At 42.4% G+C, this 24,471-nt stretch overlaps 1 pseudogene; it reads right to left on the bottom strand.

Annotated features, from left to right (window-relative positions):
- Window positions 1-399: 399 nt before the first annotated feature.
- On the bottom strand, window positions 400-23,314 carry LOC142944526 (SH3 and cysteine-rich domain-containing protein 2-like; annotated as a pseudogene).
- Between the last annotated feature and the right edge of the window lie 1,157 nt (window positions 23,315-24,471).

Genomic DNA, 24,471 nt, shown 5'->3' on the forward strand with positions numbered 1-24,471 from the left:
TCAGTGTTGGTTTCCTTGATTTGACTGTTTTTTGTTTGCTAAACATGTCATCACTTCTCCTCCAGTTTATGTAGCGAGTGGTGATTAAATAAAAAGGTCTGAATCACTCTCCCTCCAACAGTGCAATTACGTGATATTTATGCTGCCATGTTTTTTTCAGAATCATTTTTGGCATTCCTCTGTGCACAGCAATGTGCATGGACGGCACTAAAACTTCCCTTTAAAGCCGCCTTATTTAGGAGCTCCCTGCTATCTTTACGGCCTTTAATATGATTACAGATGCAGAAAAACACCAACTGTTATGCAGATGTGATCAACAGCATTCACACATGCAGGAGTATCTTCAACGTGTCCGTGTGCAAACCGTGTCATCTGTGTACATGGAAAGGGCAGAGACTGTTTTGTAAAGATCTTTTAATGAGGTGTGTGGCCAACCAATGACTGGCTCAGGATACATCCAAACACATACTTAACATTTTGAATTCTCAAAAGGTGTGAACATGTGATGCTACATAAAACTAGGCACAATGCAAAATAACAATTTTACATGGGTAAAAGTCATAAATCCAGTTCTGTTCTGACGCCATTTTTCTCCAGGATGGTCGTAATGTTTATGCTGCTGTGTAATTCTCAGTTTTTTTCTATCTCTGATATTTTATGACTTTAGAAACATCTGACACACAACAAGCCATCAGCCCTTTGACCAAAGAGCTTCAGGGTGACGTGAAGTTGCAGGTATTATTGAACAGCGATCACTATGAAGGAGACACCTAAACAAAAATAACTTATGACACAAAATAAAGTGCTTTTTTCTCGTTATACTTTTCACATATATTGAAATGTAGACATAAGAAGGATCATGTTAGCTCGATCTCTCTGCTCCGAAAGGAGACATACGAGTTAAATTATTTCATCATTTGCCGTGCCATCATTCTACGGCTGCATTCTGTGCTTTAAACCCAGCATTTCCGTGACACATGTTCATGACCCAGTACGTGTATTCTGTCCCTGGAACACAAAGTCCTTTTTAAAGAATGCATCAAATTTGTTAAATAAGTAATGGGTGAATGAATCGATGGCCAAAACTATCAGCAGTGCACCTCTGGACACTACAAGAAAAAAAAATGCCTTCGCGTTTTTATGTCATAACTGAACAGCGGCCTCAATAAAGAGAGGACGAGAGAGGTCAAACAGAGAGCAGAAGATGAGGATGACCGGCTGACATTTTATCAATGATGACTGGTGCACTCATGAGTACACTACCTGCATGCACACACTGACTCATAATGGTTCGACATTGATGTCATTCCTCTCACTGCACCTCCTCCTCCCCCTGTTCTCCTGTGTCCTCCTCCGAGCTGTCAGTGAAACTCAGACTCCTCGTCATGGTCAGAAGATTCCCACTTTGTTGTTTTTCTGGCAGACTGGCCGCAGTTTATTTCCCACTGTTCCAGCTTTAGTGAAGTCATGTAATAACATCCGAGCAACATTTGCAACACCCACTGCAGCTCTTCGTTTTTATGCCTCTCAAGCTCCTTTAAGTGAGAACAGGGGAACAGCAACTGCAACTGCCATTGCTACGCTTAGAGGGTCTTGCTTAATGCTCTCAACAACCAGCCAAACGCAGTACGGCAACCCTCCCCGTTTTCCGCGAGAGAGGCTCTCAAGTTTCATCTCCCTTCTTTTTGATTTCTCCTGCATCATCTTAGCTTCAAGACAACAGATTTAGACCCTCGATAATCACTGCGGTTTCTGAGATATCAACAAGATACTTTACACCAAAATGTATTCCTATATGGATATGCCATTAGTCAAACAGAAAAGGCAAGGAAACACTTTCAAGAAATTCCTCATAGTTAAGTTCGAAGACAGATTGGTTGAAAAGTAAATGTTTGTTTTGCAAAATTTGACCTACTGTCGGCTGATTCATGCTCTCTTACCAGAAATAAAAAAATATGCGGTCACATATTTTTTGTACCATATTTTCGTTGTTATATTATACTGAAAAAGTCAGAGGGGAAAAATGTTTAAGTTTCCTGTCAAAAGATCCCCAGAGACTTCCATTTTCTTTTGAAAATCTTCTCATTTCTGAACTCTCAAGTTGGCAAGTGCAGTTATAACTCAGCATGACACTGCTGAGGATTTTCAGATCGGGTCTCCTGCTTTCATCTTCTTCTCCTCCTCCTCCTCCTCTCTGTCTGGACGGGGGCAGCTTTCTCTGACTGGCAGTAGTTGTCCTTGGCCGGGTGCCTCATGTTGGTATCATAAAGGTGATATCAGTCCCCAGGCCAGAGACCCTGACATGAGCAGAAAGGGTTGAAATATATGGAGTGGGCAGAAACAAGAAAAGGACACTTACAGAGGCATCATGTTCCCAAGACAGGACTCAGCCTCCTCCCACATCTCTTTGATGGGAAGAAACTAAATGTGAACAGTCATCTAGCAAGCATATATAAAGCATTTTTTCATAGATCTTTTGAATCAGAAAGACAAAACTAGACTGTTGAGGAACAGTGCCTTTCTAAAAGCAGGACTTCTGCGTAACTGTACACTCTTTTTAAGACAGTAAATCAATTCAACTGGAAACCATGTGTTCATCAGGTTCCAGCTCTTTGTGTTCTTCGTCCAGTTTTTCTGTGTTTGGTTTATTAAGGGGGGGTGGGTGATCGTCTGAATTTGAGTGGCTCCCAGGGTAAAGTAGAAGTGGAAGGATGGTGATGCGAGCACAGAAGCTCAGATCTCCTCTATGGAGTCAGCTGGGACCAACCCTCTCTTCTTTCCGCTGCTCAGCTTCAGAAACACCTCGCCGTCTTCCCGCTTTCCAACGCAGATCTAAAAGGAATCGACAGAAACTGAGTTGCTCTATTTTTCTGTAAAGTAACAGATACTTAACTATTTCTAAATGTAGGGAATTTGATCTGCGAGAACATAGGTGGGTATTGGGGGTATTGCAAAAACGCATATCCATTTTGGCAGAAAATGAAGGGACTTAGTTTTCGTTTTCTTAGTGAATTAACAGTGCCAAAATAATGAATGAACAAGCTGGATATTATTGCCAGTTGCCTGCAATTATCCAACATAATTTATGCTTAATACATCTTTATTTGTCAGGAATAATTTTGAATGCAAAATTGTGAAAATTACAAAAATTAAAACGCAACACGAAACATGAGTAAAGAATAGAAATTTAAAAAATACTATACCTTATCATTTAGAAATTGGAGCATCATTTGTTATGCTCCATAATTTATTTCATGATGACAAGAAGATTTTCTGAGCTTTGCTTCAGAGAAACTCTTAAAAGGGACAGTTCACCCCAAAAAAATCTAAAATACATATTTGTCTTCTTACATGTTCATTTCTTTCATTTAAATTGTCATTTAGAGATGTCTGCCTTCTCTCAAACATCTCTTTTTGATTTTGGAGTTAACTGTCCCTTTTATTGAAACAATGGTGACAATGCACTCAATGCAGTCTTTAGCAGCAGGAACAGGTTTTAGTTGTGTGGGGAAATAAATCGGGAGTGAGAATAGGTTGAAAGTGATCTTTTATAAAAACTTATTAGTGCATTTTCTTGCTGAAAGTCTGGAAGAACAATAATGGAAAAAATGAGCCCTATAGTCGCCATACAGACACAGAGATAATTTGGGTGCCAATCCTTTGATCACACCCAGGATGTACCCTGCCTCTCTCCCAGTGTGTGCTGGGATAGGCTCCAGCCCCCTGCAACTCTGCACGGGATAATGTCAGACACCACAAATAGATCACAGACTAAGTAAGATGACAAACGATTCATAAGCTAAATTGTCAGTGTAGTTCTTTAAGTTGTATCAAAATGAATGACAGGAAGGAAAGATAAGTTGGTTTGTGTACCTGGGATTCCCTCACGGCCATGTGTCCTCTCTCTCGGTTGCCGGGAGTGCCTTGGACGACCCGCCAGACTCTCTCTCCTGGCCGGACCCTCTGCACAAAGTTGGCCGGGAAGAAGCCGACTTTGTCGCCACTCTTGCCCTGGAAAACACAAGAGACCAGTATCTCAGTATCTCCATTCTGAATCGGAAATTATAAACAAAATGAAACAACAACACATTTCTGATTGTGCACTGACGAATTATTGTGGCTGCAGAGACAAGTGTAGAAACAATTTAAGAAGACAGAACACAAAAAAAAAAAGGTATTGATTGTTTTTAAATGCAGACAAGAAATTGTTCCCCTTAATGTCAGATTGACTCTCCATGTATTTAAACAGCAGATTAAGGTGCTACGCTTTGCTTGCTGGTGAAGACAGATGATGTATGGGTGAACCTCTATCAGCAGCAATATTTCACAGTTTATCCCCCTCTGCCTCAGCTGTTGATGTGTTATGAAGTGATTCACAAGCCATACATTAGTGATGAACAGATGATTCACAAATCATACATCATTTAAAAGGTTCATTGGAGTGAAAGTGTTGATTAAAGGTGTTAAATGACTACAGAGTAAGTGCTGGTAAATACTGGTCCGCTGATGGAAGATACAGACTCTGCACTTGAGTTAAGTCTGCGCGCATCTTCCTTTTTCTTACCCTGACACAAGTACATTTGTTTTCATCAGGAGCGAGTGACGTTCATTACAGACTCAATAAAGAGCTCTTTGAGGTTACAACACTAGTCAAGTTCATTATGTTAAACTCTTGGTCATTTTCTGAGAAAATGATGTTCTATTTCCGTCTGTGGCTGCCTGCATGTTTATGACAGGGAAAATTAGAAAAGGTGTTATTCATTAAATTCTTGTTTTAAAGACCTGAATTAACACATGCACATAATAAATGCACGTACACACACATAACTCTGTGCCCTCAAATACACATTATGCACACGCAAACATAGGTAAGCACCAACAGGCACACGCAAACACACACAGATGTTTGCAAGTGATTTATTACCCACCTTCCACCACTCTTCGTTAGAGTCGTCAGTGACCTGCACACGATCACCGGGCCTAGAGGAGATAAGACACGAGAGGAGATGGGAGAAAAAAAAAAGGGAGGCAAGAAGGGAGGTGATTTAGGCGGAGAGGAAAAGGGGAGACGAGTGTGGGATACGTGATGGGGAGATGAAGGGTGGTGAGAGAGTGAGAGCGGCAAGCAAGAAAAGAAAGAAAAAAAAAAAGAGTTGAGCGCGAGGACAAAAGATTACATTATAAAACTAGCAGCAGTACCCACAGTTACACAGCTGTGGAGGTTAAAATGAGTCTTTGTGTTCCTCTGCAGAGGTTACAGAGCAGCAGACACTAAAGTCATGAGGTCTACATGAAATACGACTCTGTAGCGTCTAATGCAGTGCTGAAAGGCTGGATCTAATCTGCAGCCAACCTGGCCTGAATGCTAATAATGTTACCAGTTTTTGATGACTTTTCCACACACACACACACACACACAGCTTACTCACACACACTGTCCTAGATACAAATTGCTGTTCCAAATGCTCTGTACGTTGCGTCTCCTGGGTGTCTGCTCTCACCACTGCCCTATATGATCATCGCTCACAGACACACACACTAGTTTGTACACAGTTACCTAAACTTACCAACTAGGCTGAGCCCGATACATCTCAACTGATACTATGAAACAAGCGTTCCGTTCACTGAGGTTTCTCCCAGAAGCACAGCTCGAACCTAAATGCAGACTTTAGTTTTTGGATACATCAAAGAAAAGATTCTAAACCTTAGCCAGAGTTAGACAAACTCGCAGATCTCCATGCAGTTTGAAGGTATACGTTGAACAGTGGGATTAGCCTCGTTTAACTGATGTCTGTGGGAACAGCAGCTTCGCTCAATGTCAGAAAAAGGCCCTTTTAACAGTCCTCCAATAACGGATGGAGGGTCTAATTTAACATGTTTGATTACATCAATTTAATGTCACAATCTTAAAATGTGGACATAATATATCGAATGTTGCATCAGTATTTCCTGTTACTGTGCACCCACAGTCAGGGAGGCAGAAACAGTTGCTCCAGATGACTGATGACAGGATTTTGTGTGAAAATGAAATGAAATTGAAACTGGTAACTATAGTCAAAAGAGTACAACGTATCAAACCTTCAGCCTCCTTACTGTTGCGAGGAGCTGCTACTTGATCCGATCAAAAACTATGAATAAAGCTAAAACTAAATAAACCTTCAAACTGAAAGCTTTAACATAAGCAATGTCCCACGTTCCCCTAATGTGCCCTAACAATTCACAGCACATATTTTGACTTGTCATAGCAGGAAAAGAGCAGGTGAAACAAATTTTGCTAATGGCTTAGTTTCATCCCGTGTCCCAGTAAGGTTGAATGGGCCATCATGCACACTACAATAGGACCCTGGAACTACCCAGTGCAGTACTTTTTAATGTTTTAAAGTACATCTGTTATCTTCCTGCTCTGGTTGGCCAAACTGTCTACTGTGAGAGAGGTCTATTGTTTCCCCACACCACTTATACCAGGTGACTCCCTTATTTAATAGATTAGACATAATCTATCACTATTTCTATTTCTAGATTAGACTAACCTAGAAATATAATGGCAGAAGGTAAATGAAGTGCAATGTAGAACAAATACCGAGTGATCTTGGACACGGCAATAGGGATCTGGTGACCCAGAGACACATTATGCTTTCATTAGTTATCGTATATTGTGCAGTCACACACACACACACACACACACACAGAGTCTCAGCACAGATGGCTATTAACAGTTCCTTGAATCTACCTCTGTTGTCTCCTAACCATCCACCCACCCTGCCCTCATTTTACTGCTCTGTCCTTCCTCTCAGAATCAGAATCAGAATCAGAATCGGCTTTATTGGCCATGTATGCGTGCGCATACATGGAATTTGACTCCGGTTACACATTACTCTCATCGTACATACACACATATGAAATATATACAATAAACAAGAGAAATATAAGAAAAACAAGGACATTTAACAGCTATATACAATATAAGTATAAATATATCCCAAACAAAAGTGTGTATGTATATATATATATATATAAAATACAATCTTCTCTTTCCTCGTTCTTCTTCATCTTATATAGCTTTTATTTCTATATTTGCACTTAACTTTCTCCGCCCCTCTCCCATCCTCCCTCTCTCTCTGCCTGTAATAATCTTTAGCTTCATGCCATCTCCCTGTATGTGTGCCCGCCCTTTCATCTCTCAGTTGTTCAGTGCCTTTATCCTCCCCCCTGCTGGGAACACAGCTCAGTCGCTAGCTCTGTAAGGGGACAGTGATGGGCTTCGAGTTTATAATTAGTCATCCTTAAGGGCGCCCTGACACTGTCCTCTGCAGATGGTGGGGACATTTTCATCCTGCAGGAACAACAGCCGGGGCAAAAATACAGACAAAGCAAATGCACTCACACAGACAATAGCAAAAACACAATACCACACAAGCACTCCTGCATGTCCACAGACATGAAAATGCTTGCCATAGGCAGTCTGTTTGGCTTTAACTCACTGAAGTTCCAGGTCATTCTGTTCCTGAGGCAGAAACTTGTAGAGCGCTACATAGGTGTGGATGGAGTGAACTTCAATGCGCTTGGGCACCTGGACACAGAGAGACACAGGGACGGGAAGGTAGTGAGACAGAAATACACACTTGGGGAGGAAAACATCAAGGGGCCAGAGTCTGCGCAAGGGGGATTTAAAGAGAGCGGTACCATCCCACTGCTCTCCTCCGCAGGAGTCTGAGCTTCGGAAGGAGTCTGAGCTTCTGCAGGCGTCTGGGATTCTGCAGGCGTCTGGGATTCTGCAGGGGTCTGGGATTCTGCGGGAGTCTGAGCTTGACTGCAGCTCTCATCCTCCTCCTTCTCGATCTCGACGTCGGGGTAAGGGATGTCTGAGGGTGGCGAGAAATTGTCTTAGAAGGTGCCAGGCATGCACACAACCACACATATGCTAACAGGCGTGTCATGTTTTAACAAGTAAATCTCTCTCTCACACACACACACACAGACAGACATGCACAGGTAAACACAACATATGCATAGGCACACATAGGCATGGTCATACAGCACATATACCTATCCACAGACACACAGCAGTGTTTACCCCCTGTCTCCTGAGTTATCTCTTCCTCCATGCTGTACTGTCTCTGCTGCATCTCCTCACCTCCCTCCCCCTTATCAAATAAGGAAATAGAGAGGAATGTTAGTAGCATTATGTCAAAGAAATGCATTTCATAGTGGGAGTAACACTTTTCTCTGCTCTGAATGCACCACACACAGATCAGTAGTTCACAGTGTTGTAGAATGATCTGCATACATGCCATATATATAGGTCATGTATGAAACAAGTGGGGGTTTAGGACAATTTGCACACTGGTTCAACTACATGTTCAATGAGAGGAACACAGAGACCACAGTGTCATTCATTATACAGTACTCTTCATAGATAGATGATAGCCTGGCGCTCAATTACAACACTTCACCATATGCCAAGTTGGATTGACAGTAAGTAGGGGACTAAAATGCCCTCGAAAGAGAGGAAACTTTTGAAAAGCCTTAATTAATTTTCAAGGAATTGTTTTTGCCTCATTTACTCTCTCATTCAATTCAATAGATGAGAAGAGAAGATTGATGCCGCTCTACTGTGCAGACATGAAATCAATCTGCTCATTTAATTCTGACCCCAAATTTTTAACTATACCTTTAGAGCGCAATCCTTAACCTTTAACATCATCCAGCCAATCCTCGCAATTATTTGTAGCCGATTTGTAGCGTTTTTACAAAATATGGCAGAACTATAAACTAGGGAGTGTGGCGCTACAAATCACTGCACGTCTGTTTCTATGGTCTCAACATTTCACCAGTGAGTTGACCAATGGACCAATGTCGTAAAAACTTTATGTCTTAATCACACCGATTCAACTGTCCTCTACCCTCAACCACAGGGCGACGATGTCATACCAGGCTGCGTGTTGGCGACTCTGACAAACTGCCAAAACTGGAGCGGCTCATCTGTGCCAAGGACGTCCCGTAGCGCAAGGCGGCATACACGGGATCTACACGCATCCGCACAGCCTCTGAAACCACATACACAGTCATAAAACTAATGCACGCACACGCTTATGTTCACTTTATTTACAAACACAACTGTAAATTATTCACGCAAAGACACAGTTTCGCACACAATTTGGCCTACCCACGGAGATAACACTGCATCATTATTACTATGCCAATCTGGAGGAACCACAGGGTCTAAATATAACTGTAGTAACACAGTCAGTCCTGGACCCACATTAGATCTGACAGAGGACATCAGCCAAAAGTTAATGAGACACCAAGACATTCCAATAATTCTACACGATTTGATTTCTTTATACATTCACTTATTGGCAGGAGATATGTCTTAGTTTTAATAGCTGGAATATATCTGGAGCTGTAGTTGAGTAGAGATGAGATTTAAATATGGAAACCCTCAGCAAGGCTTCATTGCTACATTTCATGTAGATGGTAGTGCTATCAGAGTATTTCTGAAGATAGGAATTAAATTTGCTCTCGTCCATGCTCTCGTGATAAATTAAATAGAAATTCTGCAGCAAGAATGTCTAGTGAGACGAGATACGTGTGAGTATTCCGAGGTCATAAAGCTCTAGTGTGCTTTAAATTGACTGCCGCATTTTCACTGATGCAGGCCTTTCTACAAAGAGGAAATTAATTGCAGAGGAAGAGAGTAAACAGTAGAAATTTGTGCTCAGAGACTCTATACTCCAAATATTTACTCTTACCGAGTCTCTGACCTTCAGCTCTCTCTGCAGTGCAGACATGAAGATTCTATATATGATATGGCTTAATATCTGTCTTCATATGTACCGTCATCCCCGCTGGCTCTTGTGACTTCAGCTTACTTTGACAAATTATTATCTTGAACGTTCAATTCAATAACAACCACAGTTTGGCAGTTTGTTTCCTCTTTGACTTTCCCTTTAACCTAACACAGCTGTTATTCTTCTGTAAAAAGAGAAACAAATTTCCATTGGTAGCTAATCAGATTTGAACTGTCATTAAAAGATTGCAACCTAGAGCGTTAACTGCACTAGAGCGTTAACTGTTAAGTACTTCACTCCTGAAGCCATTAGACTCTCACCCTTATAAATGAGGTTTAATATGACAGAATAAACTGCTCTGACAAAAGTTGATGGGAAATTACAGGGTCTATAAGTATCCTTTCCTAAAAATGGCATCTAATATTAATATGTGTAAACATGAGCTCAGTATTTTACCAAGCCTTTAGTTTGCTTGATTACGAGGACACTTTGCAACGTGTGATTGTGAGTTTGGCAGGTTGCAGTCTCAGCTGGCGCTGACAGAGTCCCAGGCGTCATGGTGCTCAGCTCATGGGTGATGACAGGGCTGTAGGTCAATTGTGCCCTGATTCATAGATAGAGCAAGGAAGTGACAGTACGAGGTGCTAACCCTGATTCAGCGAGGCACACCGTATATGAGATGAAGGGACTGTATCACCTACACAGATGTTCGTCCAAAAGGTATTTCGAAGAATAACAAGCTCCCAATCAGAGAAGATGGTGATTGGAAGAACAAATTCAGGTACTTTTAAGACACAACAGTCTGTGCTTGTAGCAATGTGTTTGTACTTCACAAAGAGACAACAAGGAAATGTCAGATTTGTTTACTTCCATAATTGTGCACCACAAAGTAAAAATGTGATTTGTATTCAAAATTACATTTTTTGTTAAAACAGAAGGGATGTTATGATGCAGAGAGCTAGTTAGGACGTATAGACCGATCAAAAAATAGGCAACACTTCAATGTTGATGTCGCTTAAACATGCAAATTGAAGTGCCAGACAATAAAATGAAATCCTTTATCGGTCAAAGGCTATACAGTACAAAGCATTAACAGAAATATAAAAACATAAACATTAGAACTTATAAATATCTATTCACATACTTTCAGGATGCAGACCGTCCGTCAGCCTCCAAGAGAAGCTGAATTTGATCTTCCTCTTTACATTTTCCCACTTCATGCTCCTCGGTCATCCGGTGAGATGGAGACAGTTCTGGTTTTATTACAGTGCATGCACAAGCACACAAAAATCTACAAATAAACGAGACTACAAGAGCAACATCACAAAACAAAAGCACATGGGACGCATACATAATGCACATTTGCACTCACTCATAAAGCCCACGCACACAGACACTCGGGTATGCTCACCTTGGCTCGGCAGAACTTCCTTGACGACAGACAACTGGTCATTGACGAGCATTGGCGAGCTGAAGTTTCGCTTGAATGCTCCAGACTAATGGAGGAGAACAGAAAGAAGGATTTTACAGTTTACTTCTTTTTTTATAGGCTGAGCTGAAGTGAAAGTGGCTCATGTCGTACCTTTAAGACTTTATTCATACTTATTTCTGAATTACTGAATCAGAAGCACGTCAAGACACATGCTGCAGAAAAAGTGATAATTTCTGCCATCAAGTCACAAACTGGGGCAACATGTAGCTCTCTTTGCTGCTAATTATGAACAAGAAATTCACTTAGCCGCTTACCAGTATACACATGGCTTACACACATGGGCATGTAATTATGCTTATGTGTCTGCACGGGTGCAATTTCACACTGAATTAAGCAGAGTAAGTGTTTCAGCTGAGATATCAGTTTGTCTTTCCCTTGGCTTGCAAATGAGCCACTCAGTTTGTCGTATTATGTTGATGAGAAAACAAAACCGTGTGACACCTTCGTTCCGGTGAAGATACCCAGGTTCTGTTCTGGTGATATTTTTTTGCCTTTCGCTGCCCTCGTGATTCCCCTATCTCCCCGTCTCTCCTTCTTTGTGCTCTTCTGTCAAACCACACGGAGCCGTTTGGAACACAGCGCTCTTCAAATTGTCCGAGTGGCTCTCAGAAGGTCTCGCCTCTTGACGCATGCTAATGTCCTCTGCCCTGTACTAGAAGATAAACACAAAGGCTCGGTCTAAAATCACTCCCAATTTGCTACCAAGTGCACTACACTCCTCAGGTCGAGAGCTCCAGTGTTTGCGTCTGTGGGTTGAAACTTTTCTCAGAATGTTGTTCGTATTTGAACACTGTACTTAAGACTGTTCCACAAAACACATGAAATTGTTATCAAAACGCAGGTTAAATTCTGCGTGATGTCTGGGGAAACGCAGATAAATTGGGGGCAAGACTGGACTGAGGTGGCGAAACTTGGGTTGATAAACATGCTAACAGAGAGCATATCCCGCAAACAGACTGACATTTATCATGTTTTTTGTTTCTTACATTTCCAGATTGTTTGGAATCAACAACGGAGGAACTGGGTAGTTATAGTCACCATGGCTGAACAGACAACGACAAGATTACCACATACACGAACGTCACAAACAGGAAATCTAAGAAAAATCTCCCACACTGTCTGAAGTGAAGTAGGCCTACATTGTAAGAACACCGCAGGAGTGATTACTTGACGCCAAAAATGGTGCAAAATAACAAAACAAAGTTGATTCACAGACAGAACATTGAGCAAACCAAGACATACAGTGATCATGTTGAGAAAAAACTACCAATGTTATATATGAGGACATCAAATCAAATCATCAAAGTTCTGTGAGTATCTCCGCACCTTCCCGTAGCATGGCTGCTGCGATAGTTCTGAGGTGCACCACAGGTGAGCAGCCATCTTGCATGTTTTACACCGCAGAGCCTGTTTGGAGTTTCCTGCAGAGAGGGACAAAGATGAGAGAATGAGAGCAGATGAAAGGCAGACATGGAGGCAGCCACGGAAATGAAACAAGGCTACATAGCAGGCTGCAGATCTGCAATAGGGAGAAAATCCTAACAAACCAGAGTGGCCTTCAGATCGTATGAGCAGGTTTCCTTCTGCTCAGGTAGAGAACGTAATAAAGTGTTGTCGTATTATCAAGCTGGCACTGACACTAACAGCTTCATAATCAACAGCTCCTCTTCCAAAACAACCTGGAGAGATTGGACACCAGCTGGAGATATTTCAATCATAATCGATTTGGCATCGAGTCGTCATCTTTCAAGCACTTCAGTGATAAAAGCCTCTGAGGATTGAGATGTTTCCCCTTCATTTGTTAGGCAATGTTGTTTCTTGCATGTCTTTAACGATTGAGGTTGAGTCTCTTTCATCCTACAAATCAAAGATAAATAGATTTCTGGATTTGTTGCAGATGGGGATGACATCGACAGGTCTTTTAGGGAGCAGAAACAACAAACAAACTAAATTGATTGCTCGATAACAACATTTGCTTTTACTTTGTAAGAGCAAACATGGATTCTGCCTAATCAGCGTAACAAGGAGATAGAGGCTGGACTGCGTTTGGGGACTGCAGAGGAGTACAGCTAGAGTAAAGTGATGCATCACATAAATAAACCCACAATACATGCAAAAAAAAAAAACACCACAGGCGCGAAGGAGCAGGTTGCAGTCTGTAATCAATCATAGGAAGTAGATTTAGCAGAAATACTGTCAGCGGCTAATTAGGGATGAGAGCGCTCACGCATCTGCAGCACTATATCCCTGTTAATAATCCAATGCTTTTTTCACATATGTAAACACTGAGAGAGCTGCAATGAAGACATACAGTCAAATCCTGAATCTAATTTTAGTCTATTTGCACCCGAGTGAGAATAGTCACATGGCAGCTATTTACAACAAGCCAAGTTGAAAATGCTACTTAAGTATATAATAGTAACAATAGTTAGCTTGCCGAAAGTCTTTCTGCCAGAAAGTTTTTATAATAGTAGGAGTAGAACTCGTAATAATAGTAGTATGCAAATCAACAAAGTGTATGCGCATTATAAATAGAATGCCAGGTTAACAAAGAGGGAGGCCAGAAATGCTAAGCGACTGGCTTGTAAAAAGCAAAGAGAGTCCAGGGAGTAGATTGAGGACCTTACCCACTATCATGTGCTTGCAGTGCTGGCAGTTGGTGGGCTTGCGAAAGACATGGTCCTGGAAACAGTGGGTAATCTGAGGCCGGGGAGGCTTGATGGGCAGTGATGGGGAAAGGCTGAGAGAGGGGGAGTGGGAGCAGATGGAGGGGTTGGGGCTTAGAGATGGTGAAATGGACGGTGAGCGCTCGCCGACGAGAGGAGAGCCAGGCAGCAGTGGGGGAGAAGGAGGCGGTGGGTCAGTGATGAAATCTGGGGGCAGGCGAGCGTCGCTGTAGGACCTTTGGAAGAAGTTCTCCACGCTTTTGCTGCGCATGATGGTCTTGAAGGACAGCGAGCGCTTTAGTCTCTGGAGCTGCAGACACACACACACACATTGACACAGAGAGAGAGAAAGAGGGTACACTATAATAAACACAAGATAAACAAGAATGCGGTGGCACATTTGGGAGCAATAACAAATGTCCAATACGGCCTCAGGGCAGAACAAGCAATATCCCAGCATCCATAAACACAACACTCTGCTCTGATCTGCAATATCACCTCATATGGAAACAACACATTAATAGCTAAGATACCTTTATGATTCCTTTAGTATAAGACCAAGCATATCCTTTGCACAGTCACATTTAATAGGGCAGCTTGTGCGTTTGGCCCATGGTTAAACAAGATAAGCCTTTTCTCATCGACAACACTCACGGCCATACATGGAGGTGGTGGCAGGAGGTCTATTGTGGTGAAATGAAACAGGACAGTTTACACAGCCTTATCATCTGTCAACAGCCCATCTTCAGGGCTCTTAATCTGATGGAGTCTGCTCGTTGGACCGATTGATCGAGCCACAGGCTCACTCTAAGCATACAGGGCCAATGGATCCCTCCTCACAGGGCCAAACTCACATGCCCACAACATCCAACAACGTCAAACTGCATGTACGCTCTCTCTATTGACATGACCAACCGTGCTTGTATCTTGTAAGTGGCATTGACCAAACCGTTTTCAATAATTGACGGTCGCTGCATTTCAAAAAGCCGAGCAATCAGATGACAAAACATCAGCAACAGTCTGTAAGCTCTGCTCTCTGCAGCCGTCCAGCATTGATTGGCTGGAGATAAATGCATGTTTCCTGACGTTTCCCTCTGGCTCTGTGCACAGACGATGATGCTAGTTTCCTGAGGGGTGGGCAGCCATTTGTTACCCTGACATGCAGTGGCAGCGGGAGAGCAGCGGGAGGGTGTGGCCGTGTCGCAGGGAATGAATGGATCGACACAGACAGACAGGCAGACAGATAATCAGTAGGCCACATACGCTCTGGGTGCACACGCTCTGCCTGTCTGCGCTTCCTCTCTGTTTAGCGCCAAATGTAATCACTTGACAGGGACATGCAGTTTACAGCTGCACGCGTCTGGGAATAAGATACAAAAACAGTTTGTCTATTAGAGTTTGTGTTTGTGAGGCACACATGAAAGTAGAGCAGGAGAAACAAAAGTACATGTAACTGAGTGCACATGCTTCCTGTAAATTATCTTTATTATTGATACAAACAGAGGCAGTTTTTACCCTCTGGTAGAAGATCCACAACTCCTAATTTGAAGAAAAAAATTGATTTATATATATATTTAGCATTTATTTAAACCTACTAGAGTTAACATAAATAGTGTTACCTGCTAAGACCCAACTAATGATGACTTAAGGGACATCACTTGGGGGGGGGGGGTTATCAAATTCACACAGCTCCCTCTGGAGCAGCAAAATGCTTTATACACTTGTTTTACAAGTCCTGTAAACAGACTTTGATGTGTAAAATCACCTTTCCTTTCCTTTTAAGGTGCTCAGAAAAATGGAAATCTGAACATGTACAACTTTATGACAACTGGGCAAACTCCATCTGCTGATGAAGATTGTGGACAGCTCCAGAAATGAGATTGTATTGTAAACATGAGTAGTTATAATCCTCCAATGATCTCATGACTCATTATGACTTACTCGCTTTCTAAAAAGCCATTCTGCTGTTTTAGTAAGTCATTAAAGAAGAGTCAGAGACTTCTCAGTCTCTAGTAAGGAGCGAGAGCAAGTTGGGCTGGAGGAAGATATACGTACATCAGCCAAAAGCTTTATTCACAACCTGGCAAACCAAATGTTGTTCTTACTGATTTTCAAAACAATCACAGATCTAACTCTAAGAAGAATGCCTTAAACAAAGGGGGTATGTATTCTTTAAAAACCATGTTTGTTAACGGTGCAGTGCTCTGACACACGTCTCCACGCTTTCTGTGCAGCATCACAGTCTTGTGCTGAGCTCTCTCAATCAGAGCAGATGAGTGCTGGCATAACAGCTCCGGGTAGAGCACATGTCTCAATTACAGCTAATCTAATCATCTGTTAGTGTGCGTGCGAGCCTAAAAAGCATTTCCGCTAGCTTCCATTTGAACATTAGCTGAGAGCACCATGGTTAAAGCCAGTGTGATACCACATTTGATTCGGGTCACATGAATTTCTGAGACAGCTGAGAGGCCGGTGGCGATGAGCCCAACCGAACTACGCCACAGATGATACCCTGGTTGTGATGTATGATCTAGTCCCATATGTATTATTGATCCCCAGCAATTTCATGACAATGTCTGTCATGAAAACAGCCTCAATCTTCTTTCATCTCCAAAAACAAAGCATCGCCAACACAGTCAATACTCTGTAGAGCAGATTTTGACGAGGTGCCTGAGCGAACGTGTAAAAGACCATAATTCTCACATCTTCGATCCATATACCAAACCCCAGTTGTTCTCACGTGGAGCCAACATAAACGTCCAAAATCAATGCTCCATAGAGGGACAGCAGGGTTTGAGCAGACATAATTCAATAATAAAGCTTTTATTTCATCCAAATATGTGGCCCCCCTCCATCATTGGGGCCCAGGCTGAGATATATATATTGGATGCTCCAGCCTGTCCAGAAGTCAGAACTGAGCAACAAAGGCTCAGTCCCACTGGGAATGTCACCATAAACCTGTGGCATTGATGTGCTTTAGTGTGGACTGTTATCAATAATTCAGCCAAGACCGTTTCAAAAGGAAAGGCTTTTCCAGTTTTCCAGCTGTGTCTTTGTTTAGAGGTCGTAAAGGTCAAAATACACTCTCTCAGTCTGGAATCTGGTTTAAAGGTCTTGGTTGTAGGGTCTGCCTCTCCCATTGTTTGTATCTCTTTGAAACCAACGGCCAAACAGTCACATCACTAGAGTGGCCAGGTGTACGTGGGTGTTAAATTGACAGATTTGCACCAATTTTTTCCTCCAATTTTCTCTTATTCTACCACTCTCCGTGTTCACTCCTGAACCGTGCCAAAGACCTCTGTGTCGTCAGCAGCAGAAGAAAAGAAGTGCAGCAGTAATAGGGGGAAAAGAACACCCACTGCAGCACAGATACACCTCCACCGCGCTCTAAATCACAGTATCAAAGCTATTCAACAAAGTGCATGTATTTTACTTTCTGTAGCTAGTAATTTCCACTTTAAAATTCTTCCCAGCTTTGTGCCCCCTGTAGGGCTCGTCACACACACAAAATGTGCGCAATTAGGTTTTTTTTCTCTCTGTGGTGGACGTCACTGTGTCCGACCTTGTTTCAGTGATATTTTAGTCTCGTGAAGGATAACAGAGCTATGAAAGACACAGTTTCCTGGCTCAATTCAGTTCTAAATCATCAGCAGGATATGTGCTTTCAGAGGAAATGACCACCCTCAACTTGGTACAGGAGGTTTTTACACCCTCACAGTGCGACACTGTTTTGGGCAGGCGATGTACACCTTAAATAAGGAGACAGGAAAGAACTGTGACTGAACAGAGCTAAAATGACAATCTGAAAGATTTAGCACAATAGTAGAAATCACAGGGAGAGACTAAAGAATCACACAGATCGTAAAATCTTTGAGCTTGGGCCTTTATTACTACACTTTAACATCAAAATGTGAACCAGATTCATGTCCTAATGTTTCCCTTCTTGGCTGAAGTTTGTCATTATGCGCGGCAGCCCGGCAGATTCCCGCTCTGAATACGAGATAAGAAATGCATAATCACAGGCTGCTTCCATCGTTCTGTCCCTATCACTCATGCATGTACATGTACACACACACACACACACACAGACTTCTCTTCCCGTCTCTCTATGATTGTTTAATGGAGGATAAACTGTGTGTGAAATAGTAGCGAGGATCGTAACCACTTCCCTCACTGCAGTGCAATTCTTCGCCCCCACATTATGCTAACCCCGCCATGAAGCTTTGCCCTGGTAACTCATCATCCACCCATTTTTCAGTTCACACACACAACGGCTGTCAGTGTCTGACGAGGGGGGGGTTGGGGGGGGGATTGTTATTTCTGAGTGAGCATCGACGGCAACAGATAAATCTCCCTCACAGATACTTTTCTTCTGCGTGTCGGCGATAAACAAATAAATATACAGCCAGTTATCTTTGTAGCTGCTTGTAAAGAGTCCAGTATTTCAACAGCTCACACCTTCCCCTGCAGTGTCACATCAATAAACATCACAGCAGTAAAGGCGTTACATTAATCAATGAAGACCGTGGCCCACTTCGGCCTCCCTCTGCTACATACTCCCCTGCTCGTGTCACTCAGGATCAGTGTCGTGATAGTTAATGAAAAGTGAAGTGAACTCAAAATGTATGTGGGTGGTTTCAAAGAGATGTTGGGAGACTAACTTGTGAAATGACAACGAAGACGCTAGAAATCATCCTTGCAGATTATTGGCAACACCTCAGCATTCACTATGCTAAGTGACCGTATGCAACTACAATTGAAACTGTCCTGGGTAAAAATGTGAACATGATAAATCCAGACCAGATCCAGACTTTTAATATCAATGACCTAATTCACCTTCTTTTCCACAGTGCTGACAAGACGCCCTGTCGCCATTTTTGATGCCCCTGTCAGCTTTTCCCGCACGCTTTCTTTAGACCTCATCGTCCGTCTGTCGGTCTACCACTTTGGTCCAGACTGAAATATCTGAAAAAATTGCTATGAACTATTTCACATGTGTTCATGGTCCCCAGATGATGAATTCCATCAACTTTGGCAAACCCCTCTCTATCTCCAGAGTAGAAGATCATCAACACATTTCTTTAAAAATTGCTACAGCGGTTTTACTTTGGATCAAGCTGCCATCACTCAACATTCTGTGTGCTCAAGTGTTAGCATGATAGCACCAGTGTGAAATATCTACTTAACAGAACTTGGCCGCAAACTGTATGGGTTACTATTAAGCTACTTGTCATTTAGCTTTGGAGCAGTGACAAGTTCTCATCTTCACACTGCAGGCAATTCCAGACCTTTTAACACTCAGCCGGCTGTGTGTGTGTTTAAGTGCTCACATCGAGTGAGGAAGAAGAATCCAAAGGAGGCACATGGAGGAATTGTGATGTTATTGCCACACAGTTGGCAAGCTGCCAAATGGACCCGTCTCTAAAAAAAAACATGTTGGAGGGTATTATTTTAAGTATATCTGCGCCCCGGAGATGGTCCTGTGCACTCATCCTAAAAGAAGAGGTTTACCTGTGCACTTCCATCACAGGAAAATGCTCCCAAAGCGTCACCATCTCTGAGCAATCCAACAGCTCTCCACAAAGAGCACCACTATATAGGCTGTTGATTGCTGCTCAGGCATCTCATCTGCTCCACCAATCACATGTCTGCGAGTCTTGGCAATGGACCAGTACATTGTTGAGAACCAGGGAGAAAGTCCATGCTTCCATTCCTCTTAATCCTCTGGCACTATATCCCTCTGTTCCTCATTTCTGATATCCATCTTTGTGGGGAAGTGCTGCTGGTGGATTTGCGAGAGCATGTGTTATTAGAGCAAGCTCCCTGTCATCCTTATCTAATTAATGTGTGTGCCCTATGTGTCTGATTAGATTCCTTCAAAAATCAAACCCTGTGGTGGTGTGTTTTTTTTAAATCTTAGCAATGGTCTTGATTAAGTGTTTAAAATAGATATGGGTGGACGATTGATGTGAGAGATTTTTTCAATCCTCCTGGGACCACACCTGTGCATATCAGAGCCAAGCTGACATCAACTTCAATATTCTCCTACAAGATTCCTTAATAGACTCCTCTATAGCTGCACATTCTCAATGACCCTCCAGTGGCGGGGAGCTATTGAATCCTGAGCATTTAAAGGAAGTTCAAAAGATGTTACAATTAACATTTCACCTGCACATCAAACATATATGAGCTATGCCAGGAGCTGAAAGTTCAAGTGAAATCTATTCACTTTTATTCTTCACAGAGCCCTAGAGTTCATCAAAAGCAGCATCAATCTATTGGATAGGAACAGAGCTGCTGATTGAATGGCCAGCCCGATTAGTTTGTGGTATAAATGGTTGTGATGTGGTGAATTTAGCCGATGAATCATGCGAATAATAATCAGGCCTGCTTGGCACAGGAGGTCGCCCAATTTCCTTTATAGTAGCTGGTGAGGAATGGGGAAATGGAGCGGTGCACACTGGAGAAAGCTCAATACAATGCCGACTTTCATGGTTCTCACAATGCATCTGAGTGTCACTTTACTGTGTTTGTGCGTGGGAGGCGGGGGGGGCAAGAGGTGGAGACGGAGACTCAGCTGAGAGAGTTGTATGAAGTGTTTGGGCCTAATGAATCAAGTGTCCTTAAAGCCTTCCATTAAAAAGTAGGCATTGAGAAGGCTTTCACAGCCCCTGCACTTGGAAGCCAGCCCTTAAAATCTTTGTTTATACAGTGAAGTCAACAAATTGAATGGAATATAAGGACACTTTGTAAGGACACTTGAGGCTCACATTGTGCGGTGAAAGGGATCTCGTTCTATATTAGGCACAAAATGCACATATAAATGTGGCCATGTATGCTTATTGCAATATAAACTTTCTTGCAGCATAGAATATAAAGTTATTTGAGTGTGTGTGTGTGCGTGCGTGTGTGTGTGTCTGTGCAGTAATGTAAACAGAAAAGTAAGATATGACTTGTCAGTAAAACCAAAAAGCAGATCACCCAATAATAACTATGAAAAGCATTAATTGTAACCATCCTACCACGTAAATTATACTCATTAAAATACAAAGTATGAATTAATGCGAAGCATAAATCCCCTTTGTGTGTGTGTGTGTGTGTGTGTGTGTCTGCGTGCAGGAAGTGAATTTGAAGAGGCAGACAAAAAGAGGCAGACAGAGACAGAGTGACATCACACCTTACGTGTGTGGTTACACCTAGTGACGCAGTCATGATGAATACAGTTGCAATTGTGAAAAATGAATGTTACACAAACCGGCGGAATTAATAAGGAGGAATAACAGGTAAAATAACCTCTCCTATTATTCAGCAAAAATTATTGAGCTTACATTTTCTATGGAGGAAACTGTTCTGCGAAGTTGAGATTCGATTTCTCCTCGTTACAGAGATTATAGGACATATATCTGTAGGACATAAGAGAGTATTGTCTTAACGGAACAAAGCTCAAAGCTGTGGGTACTTGCCTTGGATGACATCGGTTGGATGGACATGGTGCTTGGAGAGCGCTGGAGCTGAGAGTCGCTCTCCATCTCATTGTTCTCAGTCATCATTGACACCGTAGTGGACAGAGTCGTTAAAGACACAAAAAATAAAGAAAATCTTTTAACTCCTCAAACTGTCTCCAGTCGGTAGGAAATGCCCGGCTTCGGCCATACAAAAGCTCGGCAAAGTGTGACAGACCCACATCACAGGAATGTGTGCGCGCTGTGAGGTGGACGCCTTATGGTCATTTGCCCTCCACGCACCGACTGCAGGTTGATGAAAGAGTTTCTAAACATACACACACCAGCTGTTTATATTTCGCTCATGCCATGCAATGACAAGAATTCGGGATGGAGGCTCGCGTATGGGAAGAGTAATTGTATCGTCCCTTGAAGCGCATCTGAAAACTCCAATGTGGAACAATTCCGTCCGACAGTTTTAAGAAAGGGTTCAAAACAGCAAAACATCGATGCTTAGTATGATTAGATCCAAACAAAGCGTGTGCTCTGGAAGGCGCCGGGTGGGTGTAAATCCAAAGCGAGCTGTGCCTTTCACCACTGCACACACTTAAATTTAAGCGCAATCTGAGGCACGCCTTCCCGTGCGTCTGAGGCGCATGATTGGGTCCATTTTTACAACTCTGCCAGGATTCATTTAGACAGAATCGGTGACCACGGCCGTGGGCGGGGGCTTATTTCAAGCCCAAATATAGACTACCTCACAATCCGTAAACAGAAAGATGATTTTTCTCTTTGAGAGGATAAATGTTTGCAACAAAAGTAGAATGAGCGCTCTTCATGTCAAAGCGGTAAAGTGCACCTCTTTACTTTTACTTTGTGCCGTCCTTGGTACAAACAAAAACATACTAATTAAAATGAACTGTGACTACATCATTGCAAATAGTTCCAACAGGTTAATTAATGACACCATCTAGCCCATGTAGGATAATGTATATGGCCAAGGAGTTTCATATCGCTGTACAGCCACCACATACACAACATGCAGTAAAAAACAATCTAAAGTCATTATTATGAATCAATGTCAGAGGGTTGTTATCGTGACAGAAGTGGGTGTAGGATGCTGTTGCAGAACTTTCTGCAGCCTATTAAATTGTGAGTCAATTCATCACAGTCATCTTCTCCTATAGCAGAAAATGACCCATATGGGATGAGTTGCACTACTTTTATTTTTTTTGGGGGGGGGGGAGATAGTTTTTAGCCACTCTTAACTCTGTTATCATTAATTTCATGTCATTTCCCACCTGCCCTCTAAACACAGAGGCTGAAGCTAGGTGCTCTCCTGCAGAGTTAAAGCTACACCAGGGATGGCATGATTTGCAGCTGCAATAAGGCCAGAGGATCGGCACCTCTGATTTCAAATGCAATCTCATTTCCTACCTGGTTTCACCAGTCTTCTGGGGTGAGTTTCTATTGATTGCCCTCTTTAGAACAACTCAAATGAGAATGAAGCAATACGGTTGTGGTCACAGCTACTGATTTTTGCATTAACCTGATTAAGGTAAAAAAAAAAAAAAAAAGACCGGTAGATTTAACATAATAAGTGGTATTTCAAAGCCAATACTGCACCATTGTGAGACGGGGAGGAAACACTTAAATGTGATGGAAGTAGTGTAGTCTATCTGCACTGCATTATTTCACCTAAGCCTGACATCAAAGTTTGCTCTAAGCTGTAAGAAAGTCATTGTGCGTGGGTGGCTTGTAGAAAGGAGACAGAATGAAGACAAAGGGAGAGAGCCTCAGTTATCACATTAATTATTGCTTCACTCAGAGCCAGGGCACAGCAGATAGCAGAGTGACTGCTGAAAGGAAAATAAATAAATAAATAAGCAAAAGTCAAGTCAAAAAGTTGTCTGTGTAGCTGTGGCTTTGCTGCCAAAAATAAACCAAAACACAATGTCTTGGTGGGGCAGTGTGCAGTGAGCTGTGATCTGATCCGTCTGTGTTCAAACGCAGAAAACACAGAACAGTTGAGAGAATTGCTGAAGGAGAATCTCTCTCTCTCACACACACACACACACACACACACACACACACACACACACACACACACACACACACACACACACACACACACACACACACACACACACACACCTCCCTCTGAGACACCCTTTCATCCTCCAATGTGATACTCCAGGTGCCGGAACACGGCTGCTAAAGATGAGCATTAAAACAGGAGTGGAAACACACTGATCTCTCAGTGATTGAGAGACGGGGGATACAATAGGAGGATGAGAGAAAGAAAATGAGCCCCATGCGGCGGAAGACAGATCCCAGCCGTGACAGCGGTCGTCATGGTGCAGCACAGGACCAGAGCTGCTGCTCATTCCACTGGTATAAATTGATACAGATTGTTCATCTGTGCTCTCGCCTCAGACATGGGTATGTTGGAACACACAAACATAGAGACTTGACTCTGCATGCAGTGTCAGAAACACCCAAATAGTCACATTTTAAACCACAGACACCCATCTGATAAAGACTGTGCTCTTAGAATTGATGCTGTTCCTACCATGATCAAAGAGACACTTGTGCGAAGTATCTCAGGAATAAACTGTTCACAATTTTGCAAGTCTGTCACAGTGTTTTTAGTGCCCTTGATCGTATTATCTTCAGATGAACTTTAGAACATGATTTTGCACAGAGACGATGTATTTTGTACACTATTATTACACTACTTACATTGACATTGCAGGACTCCGGTGGGACGAGAGGAGGTGGAGTCTGCGTTTACGTCATGATGCTTGGTGCTCAAACGCACTCAAAGTTGACGGACAATGTTTTCCTCACGTTGAATTTCTAATGTGAAGATGTCAGCTATCTTATCTGCCCAGAGAATTGTTTGTGTTGCTGCCGTTTACATTCCTTATGATGCAAATCCAAAAAATTAGACAAATAAAAAAATGATTATAGTCGTCATTAAATACATTAGGTACATATGAAATTGAACTTCTGCATTCAACCCATCCCAAGCATATTCATATTGGCACAACACAAATAAAAATAAATTGTAACATCTA

This window comes from Anarhichas minor, unplaced genomic scaffold (assembly GCF_050575085.1).
Source record: "Anarhichas minor isolate MPS153535 unplaced genomic scaffold, ASM5057508v1 ptg000007l, whole genome shotgun sequence".
NCBI classification, from domain to species: Eukaryota; Metazoa; Chordata; class Actinopteri; order Perciformes; family Anarhichadidae; genus Anarhichas; species Anarhichas minor.